The sequence below is a fragment of the Athene noctua genome, chromosome 2 (genome assembly GCF_965140245.1).
Source record: "Athene noctua chromosome 2, bAthNoc1.hap1.1, whole genome shotgun sequence".
NCBI lineage: Eukaryota > Metazoa > Chordata > Aves > Strigiformes > Strigidae > Athene > Athene noctua.
The window spans coordinates 118,978,600-118,990,013 of record NC_134038.1 but is presented as its reverse complement, the minus strand read 5'-3'; positions in this window follow the sequence as shown (position 1 = coordinate 118,990,013).

The following is an 11,414-nucleotide window of genomic DNA, read 5'->3' as shown; positions in this document are numbered from 1 at the left end:
TCCTTTGCGCTCAGCTTCACAGTTGAGGCTAAGAAGACGGTTGCTGATACACATTTGGAGGCCTGCTGACTTCAGAGAGCCATGAGGTAAGTGAGGAAATCTGCTTAGAAAGAGTGACCAGGTCCGGGGTCAGGATCCAGCTCTGTAAGCTGTCGCTGGTGAGAGCAAAATCTGAGCTTTCCAGACTTGTTACTGCGGACAGTCAGTTGGCATTTTTGAAACTTAACATTAAAATGTTTGTAGACTGACATATACTCCAATTGTTGAATTGTATCTGTGTTAATTAATTTATAATTGTTAATGAGTTTGAATCCTTCAGTCACGTAATACAACCTGGGCATCAGAGACAACATGTGAGATCAGATAGCAGCTGAGATTTCTACTTAATTTCTAGGCTATAAAAAGGATGGGAACAGTACAACAGTGACTACATGTCACTACATGCATGCCAGGAAGGATGCCCTTCTTCAAATTCCTCCACTAAACCATATGAAAAGTTAAATGACTTGTCATCCTGTGGAGTTCATCTCTCCAACAAAAGTGGTCAAGATCCCATCCTATTGAAATCAATGAAAATTTGCAAGTAATTTTAGTGGATCTAGGATTGCTTCTAATAAACATATAGCTCTTGCCTTAACCAAGGCTTTTTTTTCCCTCTCCATCAATGTTGGTGAGAGTTCCTCACTGAAAAAGTACTTAGGGCAGAACTGACTTTTATAGGGTGAGGTTTCTTCCACTGACATGTTTAATATGGGTAGCAGCTGTGCAGCTCTCTTCATCAATGCACTTCACAACTCTTATTTCCAGCTTCGCTAGGCAGAAATAATTTGGTGTCCATAGCCTTTCAGCCTTTTTCTGTTGAAACTCAGTTAAACTGCCACTGTGGTTGTGGATTTGGTGATAAGGGCAGTGTGCACTGAGAACAGGGTGAGCAACATCCCAAGCCATTTCACTAAGAAGCTGTTTGTACAGTGCTTTCAATGAGTAGTGGCTGTTGTCCAAAAGTCAAAACCACATGTCTTTCAAGAGACTTATCTGTAAAATGACACAGAAACCCATCATTACTGCCTTATAACAGCAGCCATGTTCTATTTTGAATGGGTGGAGATGGGCTGGACATTGGCTGTAGTGGTTGTTGCCTGTAGCCTGAATAAGCAAAACAATCCAGGCTCAACAGGATGCTGGGTTCCTGCAATTTGAATGTTATCAGCTGCCCCCAGTTTACAGCAAGCTTTGCAACATCACTTTTATTTCTCCAACCCATGATTCTTAGAGTCTGACAGTTACACGGGAATTTTCACTTTCAGTGATTTTCTTGCTTACAAGCATGCTTCAAGTCTTTGAAAAACCGTGGATTGTATGCTTTACTGGCTCAGAGCCAAAGGGAACAATCTGTGGGGGTTTTATTTGTTTTCAGCTTGTCATGGTTTTTTTGACTGCTTGAGTTCAGCCTAAGGACTGAACCAGTAGAAGTATATAGTAAGATCTGTTATTCAAATGCAAGGTGTTAATTGCAAGTTAACTAAAACAGGAAGCAGATTTAAAGATCCCTAGTCTGGCTCCCGTAAGCTTTGCATCTCTGTGCTGTCCTGCCTCCTTTCTCTGCTTTTCTCTCCCCTGAACACATGTTCTCCATAGCTTGAAACCTCTTTGTGTCTCACATCACAGCAGCAGAATGGCCACTGTGACAGGACAAGCCTACCTACTGAGACCCATGCACCAAAACTTGATTTCTAGTGGGGGCCTAGCCAGCTGACCTGAAGTTAGCTCAGAAGCCTGTACTGCATTGTAGACAGTAGCTGAGTTTCTCAAGGAGCTGTGCACAACCTTTTCTTACATGCAAGAGGGAGAGCTGAGCTCAGATTTTCCCTCTATAGACATTGTCCCAGAGCAGGGTGCTACAGAAAACATGATTTCTGTTGTAGGCATCTCTTTGTGAAATTCATCCTGAAGGTTTTCAGCCTAAATTAATTAAAGCAATAGTGACATTACAGCCAAAAATAATGTCTCTATCAGAAGATGGAGCTGAACTGAGGTCACAACGACCCCATCTGCCATATCCTGAATAAAAGTCTTCAAGCTTAAAAGAAAAAGAGAAGAGATACTTCACCAGTGCTGAAAACATCCTAGTTTAGTGCTGGCTATTACTATTAAGACAGTTGTGTTTTCTGAACAAGTACAGAGTTACAGTGTTCAGTGCTGCTACCCCATGCAATAGCTCCTCTGTTGAAGTGTCCTGATATCCATTGTGTGGATGTGAATACACAGGGAATGAGAATCCACGAAGGCCTGCTACACATCACCGATGATGAGCAATGCATTTCTTTCTATGGAGTGATAGCTGCTATCAAACAGTGGAGTTCCGCTGCCAACCAGTTTAAAGTCAATCTCTTGGCAAAAGGTCAGAGTTCTGTTCTGAATATTTTTTCTCATAATCTTTGTACTTTTCTGAATAAAATTAACTTTCCCGTACTTTCACTGAAGTTTTCTCAAGCCCGAGAGCTGGCCAAACAGCCACATTCACAGTGAATTCATAGAAATTTTACCAGGAAATGGAGTGGAAAGGACAAAGAACAGCAAAATTAATCCAAAGTAAATAGCAGAGATGCACAGAAGCCGAACTAAATCAGAGAGATGAGGCTTCTGGGTATCAAACCTAAAGACACTGGAGGAGAACAGTAAATAAATGGAGTCAGATACCAAGTCACTGTAGGAATATATAGTAAGAGTCATATGAGAAAGGCCACTAAAACCAGTGGCATGGATGTAATTCATTCCCAGGAACTGTGCCAACTCAGTGTCTAATCTCTGCCGAATTATTTCTGGGCCTGGTCTCTGTGGTTGCTGATGAATCTGTCATTTTCCATCTTACTGTAACAGGGTGTTCAGCCCCAGCAGACATATGAAACTGAACAAGCAATTTATTTCAGGGAATGGGTTTAAAGTTCCTGTCAAGAGAGAGCGTTACCAGCTGGGTTATCTTCTGCATCTAATCCAAGTCAAATATTTTAATCTTAATGTCTATTAGACCAAGCATAACTGCAAGGTAAATTTTCAGTATCCACAAAACTCTGTAGCAGTTGAGAAAGAGGCCATATATTGTGTCATATTTTATACTGAAACAGTCTGTTTCTAATCAGGCACAAAACCTTGTCGGGTTTCTATACACTAGTGAGTGCAGTTTTCATGTTTTTATAGCAATAATCTCATCATTGAAGGTTTGTTGCTCAGCTGATCTGGCACAGCTGGATATATTACAGAAAAACAGATTATGGGATGTCTCCCTGAAACTTCCAGGTTAAACGTAGAAGAAAAGGCAGGATCTGAGGACATTCAGTACCTCCAACCAAATTGTTCTTGATGCTGAGACATGACTCTTGACATAGACATCTAAATTCTTCCAGGATGGTCTACACGGAGATCATCATTGGTGCAGTGTAAGGTGCCCAAGTGTTAGCAAGACTTCTCCCACTCCTGTTACAAATTCAGCATTGAGTGTCATAGGCAAAGTGAGTCCTAATCTCAATTAGATTATTTTGTTTCCTGGTACTTCAATATTAGGTAGAGTTTTTGTGCATGTTATTTTCCTTACTGCTTAGACGTCGCTTGCCTCTTTCGGTGGATCTCTGTTGAGACAACCACAACTTCTCCATGAAGAATTCCATGGACTTCTCTTATCACTCTAATTTACAAGGAATGAAAGATGGTAAATCATCTTTGTCATCACTTGACTTACTCTGCGGGAAGTTTTTTTGAGGCTGTCAGCAAGGAGGTAATTACATAGATGTATTCAGTGTACTGTCTAACCCATCTTTTTAGTGCCTTTACTTACGTGAAACAATTTTTTTTCCCTATACCTGCTTGATGCGAAGGTGCAGGATCATTTTAGGTCACTAAATCTGAGGTGGGAAATGAAAATGTGAATTCCATTGAAAGGGAGCTGTTATATACTGTGCTGGCTCTGTTAAAAACCTAACCTTCAATGCAGAGTAATGAAGCACTTTTTTGTTAGTTTTTTTTTCAGGTCTGAGATTGTGTCATTTACCAAACCTCACGTCTGCTTACAGATATCAAAATTAATTGCAGTTGTGGTAATTGGCTTCATGATAATGATGATCCATGTCTGTCAGGACCTGGCTTGAGACCAACTGTGCACTTTTATGCTACCAGACAGCTAAAAGATGTCCTTTGTTCAGCTCTGGCCTGTGCTGCAAGCAGACAGATGTCCTCAAGGCAAGTCTCTGTACCCTATTACAATGTTTCTGCGCTTCAGAAAACACCTTAACTATACTTGTTTTGTCTACTTCAAGAGAAACAACAGGGTAAAACAGAAGGACTATAGGCAACCTGAGCACTGGACCAATCTAGAGTAACTTCAGGTAACAAGAGTCAGTGACTGGTAAGCAGCATGGGAGGACAGAAATATGAACTCTACACCGGGAGAGAAACAAGGACTAAAGTTTGATATACTAAACATAAAAATGCCTGAAAGCGGGTTTGGCTGATGGCAGCTGATTGCTGTCACCAGCCACAGTCAGGCATTGCTCCAGAGCACCAAGACAAGCAGTCTGACAAAGTGCTTATCCCAGCAGCTTGCCAAAGGCTGTGCTCCAGCAGGAAGACCATCGGCGCCAAGGAAACTGCAGTAGAGTCTGTTAATTTTCATTCTCAAGGTTTGCTCAGTGTTTACCCACATCCATCTCCTAATCCTGGGGCAATCTTCTCCTCCTACCCACCCCCACCCCATTCCACATAGAGTGACACAAGCCTTCTGCAGAAAGGACACTGCATTTCCTCTGCCAGCCATGACCCTGAGGGTCAGTGGTTATCGTGGCCATCAAGGCTATGATCCTGCTTACCCACACAAACATGCAGAAGTATTTGATGGTGCACTAGTCCCCTCCTGCCAGCTCATACAAATAAGGAGGCTGTTCATGGAATTAAAGAGTAGAAGATATGATTTCTTGATGGGCACAACATTAATGCCCTTCCTGGGCCTTAGCATATGCTTTACTTTCAAAGATACAAATGATACTCATTATCTCTACAGGACAAGCAAAATATTGTCAGACAAAACTTGGGAAGTTTTTCTTCTGAAATTCTGCCTTTTGACCATATTGCCAACAAAATAGTAAAACATACCAGTGTTTCCAACTCTATGTAACAATCATCTCCTACACTAAAGCAACAGCTATACCTATAGTAAAGATCGAAAAGTTTTAAGCCTTAAATAGGGCATTTTTTGGAACTGAAAGTTACGCCTGCTCTACTGATGACATCAGTGGACCACAAACTAAATACTCTGAAGAATAAAACAAGCTTTGGACTCACAAGAGATGCCAAATTTCAGATTTAGCTATGCTATATTATCTCTATTCTGATTTTTGATGAGGCTGGTTTACTTTATTTGTGTGTATGTATACTTTAAGAGAGAGGATTATCACACCGAAATGCGCAATTACAAACAGAATGAAAACTGTCAAGCCTTATGAAATACACATCTCTAAAACTAATATTGCTCCTAAGATGATGCCATCTTTACGCTTAGAAAATATTATTAAACATGGAAGTGCATTTGTTTAGGTGATTTGATCCCATTTTACCCATAGTCTTAATTATACAAACATATTAAACCAATTGTTTCTTTTTTCAACTTAAAGTCTTTGATGATAAAAACTGAGTTTATCCCATGAGCTTAATAAAACAGAAGGTGAATTTAGAAAGCATGATTTCTAACACACTCTCAAGAAACTGGACCATAGTATCTGATGCTGCAATGCTGGGATATAGTTGGCAGTATGGTTGTTGGTGTCTGCAGAGTGGAAATATAGTGCACCAATTTGCTCTATTGCCGTGAAAAAGCCATGATCCTGGTCTATTTGCCTATATGACATCATCTCAGATTTGTATGGTGACTAACCGCTTTCTTGGGCACCATGTTTTGTTCTGATCCCTGGACCTTGTGCTCATGCCCTGTAGAGCACTAATTTTACCTAAGAAAGGTTGTTCTCTTTGACTGCATCAGTCAGGGCCAGACCGTTAAGGTTGTAGATAATACACTCAGTGAAACTTGCTTTAAAGTCTTACCAAGATTATTTACAACCAGCTTTTTCAAAAGTCTGCTCCTCAGATAGACAGGCACTAGCATTTACATCTGAAGTTCCAGTAAAAACCACATTGCTGTAAGCAGTACGGGTAATTAAATTCAGTGACAGCAGCCAGAGTGGTTTTGATCCAATGATTGAGAAATCCTCTCTTTTGCCTCCCAGAATCTTTTGACTTTTTTTGCATCCACTGCAGCCTGAACCACTACTGTGGGGCCTTCCATGCCCCTAAATTAATCCTTCCCTTTCTGGTGGTACTACAGTTGTTCCTTTCGCAGCTGGTACTTACCTATTGAGACCTAGTGAATGTGTTATTTCCTAAGACAGTATGTTTCTCTTGTGAGGACTTAAAAGGAGAAAAGAAGGGAACCTGGGTTTTTCAGTGTGCTTTATGGTCTCCTACTGAAGAGACCTACTCAGCTTCCCCTAAAATGAAAGTGAACACTGCAGTCAGGTCAGTATTTCCTTTGTATGTTACACTGTCAGATGCACGTTACAGAGATAGTCTTCATCCAAGCAAAGCATACTTCTTAAAATAGCTGAGAAATTATATTATCATTCACATAATATTGTTAATATACAATATATTAGACATTTTAAATGTAATATATTATTCATATATTCATTATATACATATTCTTTTATAGAAACATATCATATGTTATATAAAGATGTATAAATATTATAGATATTATAAATATAATAAACTTTTATTAAAAATATTTAAATCTGTATGGAAATTTCTAGTTTCTGAGCTGATTCAACTTCACCAAATTAATTTAATAATTTTATAGATCTCTGTGAGAGCAATATCTGCCCCACCAAGCTTAAATACGAATGATTAGCTTCCTAATCTGACAATTAAAATATATCTTGTTTTCTGAATGCTTTTTGAGTTCCCTTTCACTTTTGCAGTCAAAGGAATCAGTTTTGGAAGTAATTTGTTCAAAGCTACATATTCAGCTGTGTAAAAAGCTGAATTTATCCCCTGTTCTTTAATGAACCTTTATGTTGATGACTAAGGTTAGCTACAAGGACATGAGCTTCTAGTTCATAATTTCAGCAGCAGACTGGACCTGCAATAGCAGATTCATTAATTTGCTTTCCCTAAGACTCTGTTTTTCATGGTCGGTACTGAGACCAATTATTCAACTGTGATTTGAGCACAACACAGCAAGGGATGAGGCCAAATTAAAAGCAGTGATGGTGCACTTTCAGGACTAAGAACATTTGTAATTACAGGACACTAGAAGACTATGACATCTAAATGGGTAAAGTAAGTTAAGAAAGTTTTTTTTTCCAAAGTGGGCAGCAAGTATTACTAAGTATTATAAGAAGATATTAACTTGTGAATACAGGAACAAAGAATAACTCGAATTTAAACATGTTTGTATTACTATTATTATATTTATATTCTTTATATGTGTGCAGCTCTGAAATGTTTAAGTCATGCCTATTTTTTCCAACTACCCCAATTTATTGTACAATGCAGTTCCTTTGCTAGAGAGTCATGGTGAGCTCTGTCATGTCAGTTGTTTTTCAGATATAGAAATACAATCTTGTCTGCATCAGAAAATGCAAAGGCCATTGCATATTTGGCCGTGGAGGTGCAGCAGAAGCCAGGAGAGCTGTGTCAGGAAGCACCATCCCTTGTGCCATGTTAATTGTGGGCTGCTTCAGAGCAGGGAGAAGCTCCTCAGCACCACCCTGCACATTTGTGTGATCTGGTAGTCTCATGGTGGTGCCAGCAATCAATGCTTATCCCCTGCGCTCAGCAAGAGGGGGATATGGATGCTAACCCATTTTTGCTCTCCCTTTCCTTGCTGCCAAAGCTGGGCTGGCGGAGGTGAATGCTTGTGTCACTCAGCCTCTTGGGCTTGAAGTTTGCTTTGCTTTCAGACTTTGCTCCTGCTCCCACCTTGCTTTCTGTTGTTTGTTTTTCTCATTCTGCTTTTCTTTGGATTTCTTTTTTGGAAATACTGTTTTAAGTTATTACTAGGTCTGTGCCTGGAATGGGCTGATCTGCAGCTCTAGATAAGCAGAGAGCACAATGCTTCATCCAGTCCTTCTGCGAGAGGGAGTCAGCAAAAATCACATTCAAGTGTTGTACACTGAGCTTTGTTGCTTGAGAAAACACAGGGAATATTTTATTTGCACTGCTACAGACCCTAAGAGATGGAGGATTTAGTAGGGCCTGTTGTGATAGGACAAGGGGTAATGGTTTTAAACTAGAAGAGTGTAGATTTAGATTAGATACAAGCAAGAAATTTTTTATGATGAGGGTGGTGAATCACTGGAACAAGTTGCCTGGAGATGTGGTAGATGCCCCATCCCTGGGAACAATCATGGCCAGGTTGGACAGGGCTCTGAGCAACCTGATCTAGTGGAAGTTGTTCCTGCTTATGGTCAAGTGGGTTGGACTAGATGACCTTTAAAAGTCCCTTTCAACCTAAACTAACTATTCTATGATTTGATTCTATTCTATTTTATGAGTATTACCCGGGGGCAGAAGAGATAAATTAATGAACAGATAATGAAGTGTCTGCTAATTTGGAGGGAATAATCTGAAAATCCATTTTCTCAGAGTTCTTGACACTAAATATTGTTTTCTATGTGTAATATATATTATTTGTATTTATTTTTAAGATTTTTAGATTTCATTTGAAGCGCTGATCTTGTTGTGAATATTTAAAATTCTGTAGATGAGGTGTCCTAAGTCAGACCCTCAAACAATAAGGTATATACCATTACAAGGACTCACAACAGTTAATTTTATCCCAAGAGATGAACCTATAGACAATGTTTCTCACTTAAAAAAAAAAAAAAAAAAAAAAATTGGAGGCCCCCCCATTAGCTTTTCAGGAATATTTGTATTATGTAGTATTGACAGTGGCTGTCACTTTCAGTTAATAAAACTGGGGCCAAACTCTGAATGTCTCTCCCTGTTACTTGTTTGTGTGCTCATGCATTTGAGGAAATTTGTGAATTTAAAATTTATTTATTTTGCAGACCACATTTAGATGTTCGCAGTCCACACTAAGAAATACTGGTGGGAGCAGTGTTTAACTTGAGATTTCAGATCACCTCTGGAGCAGTCTGTCCTTCTTTATGACCAAAGAGGCTGCTGGAAGAAACTCCCTAGGTTCAAGTTAGCCTTTGAAATATTGCCCTGTCCACACATCTGAAACATCTGTTTTAAATGTCTTGAATTGCAGCAAAAGGACATATGTGGCAAATGTGATGACAGGATCCAGTTCTCCAAAGAGGTGTTCAATTGCCTCAATCACAAAAACATCCCACCTCATCCCTCAGCTGCCTTGTGTCCTGCACATCTGCTGATTTGGGCTGATTTGAGACAGCAGTCTCTTTTGCTTTCCAGTCTGGGGTGAGGACCACAGCAGCTGCTCTTCAGGCCCTGGCTGAGGTGAACATGCTGAGCTGTACTAACGTGTTTGGAAACTGTGCTCCGTGATCATCATCATCATTCCGAATGGCTGGAGTTGCAGGGACCTGAACAAAGATCGTGTATTTGGAAGTGCTGGGTAAGGTTAAAGTAGAATTGGTTAATATCGAGCTGCAATATCACATCTGCTACAACCACCCTAGATGTGTTTAAATGACCAAAACAAAGAGTGAAATTTTCAACCAGAAACAAATTCAGTTTCCCCATATATCATCAGAATGAGAAAGGAAATGCATTTGAGGCCATGAATATGTACATATTTGATTACATACACAAATTAGATGCTTAGACATATAAAGGCCTAATTTGCTTTGGTAGATAACCACATATAAACTGGATCTAGAATTTGAAAATCTGTCCCTAATTTGATATAATTATTAATTGATGCATATCAAATTGATCAGGTACCCTGCATCTGAGGGATGTTCCCTAATTCTTACAGCCACTTTGTATCCAATGAACATTTCTGTGGGAAAATAGTCAAAGGAAGAAATACTGACCAGAAGGGTTACAGAGCTAATCAATTAGGTAGTGTAAATGTCTAAAGGAACTTTAAGTTATATCAGAAATTCATGCAGAAAACACTGTGAATTCAGCAGAAGCCATATATCAGCAGATGTTGATGCTCTGATTTTTTTTATTGTATACCAACTGTTCTTGTCATTTATCATGTTACTTTTCCTCATTAATGTATATGAGGGGGAGAATTTTCACAGAGATGAAGTATGTCTCTTATTCTTTTCTCTAGCAAGATATGTCCTATGTGATCGTGTTTGACACGATCGTATTAGACTAAATTAGCTTTTATGTAGAGGTCACTAATTTATCCCTTACTGTTTGAACATTTTGCTTACAGTTCTTCTCTGTAATCTAATCACAGTTCAAGACAGTAATATACAGACAGAAATCAGTACCATGCATAATACCTGCACTCTAAACCCAGTGTACTTCTACTCGTTACCCACTGTAGTGTTTGATACTAAAATGCTAAAGGTATTCAGCTGCCCTACAGAGGTATATTGAAAGGCTTTTGCTAAATATGGATTAAAAGGTGAATTACCTCTGCTACATGTACCTGAAGATTAGGGTAATCCCTCATGGCATACAACTGAAATCCACTAAAGCCATAGACAGAGAGTCCTAGGCACTGCTGTGTAGAACACAACTTCCTTGCTCATTGCAGGAACCCTTGGGGTACCAGAGGGTGGAAAGCTTGCCTTCCCTTTCTTCTTAAATCCCCATGTGGAGGGTGGCTATCTACCAGGGAGGACATGAAGGAGTGTAAAATGTGGAAGAATGGAAGCCAGCTCTCATGGTAGAACGAAGTACAGATGAAAAGATGAACACACAGAAGTTTAACAGTTGGAAATTCGGGTTTTTTTCTAATCTCTTCTGATTACTCTGCATATGCAGGCTGTATTCCTTAGCAGTTTTGAGAGAATAATAGTAATTACTCTCCAGAAAATGCTTGGAAACAAGATAAAAAATAATGGAAATCCACGAAACAAGGCAATGAGGGTAGCAATGACAGATACTTCTGAGGCTGAAAAAATGAATCATAAACACCCTCTACGTCATTCTACCATTAGATGTAGCAAAGAAGTGTCGTTAAAGTCAGTGCCTGGTATTTATGGCTGGGGATTGATTTGAACTCAAGTTCTGTCATTTTGTTATTCTGCCAGTAGTTAAAAGTACACATTGTACTACCAGAACAGTGGCTACCCATGCCTCACATCAGGTACTTTTCTTGTTGGCCTGTCTTGCCTTGAACAGTGTGAATTAGCTTGTGGCCAGAAGCTCTTATCCCATTTAGTTTATGCCATTATCGCATTTGCTATACAGCTGGG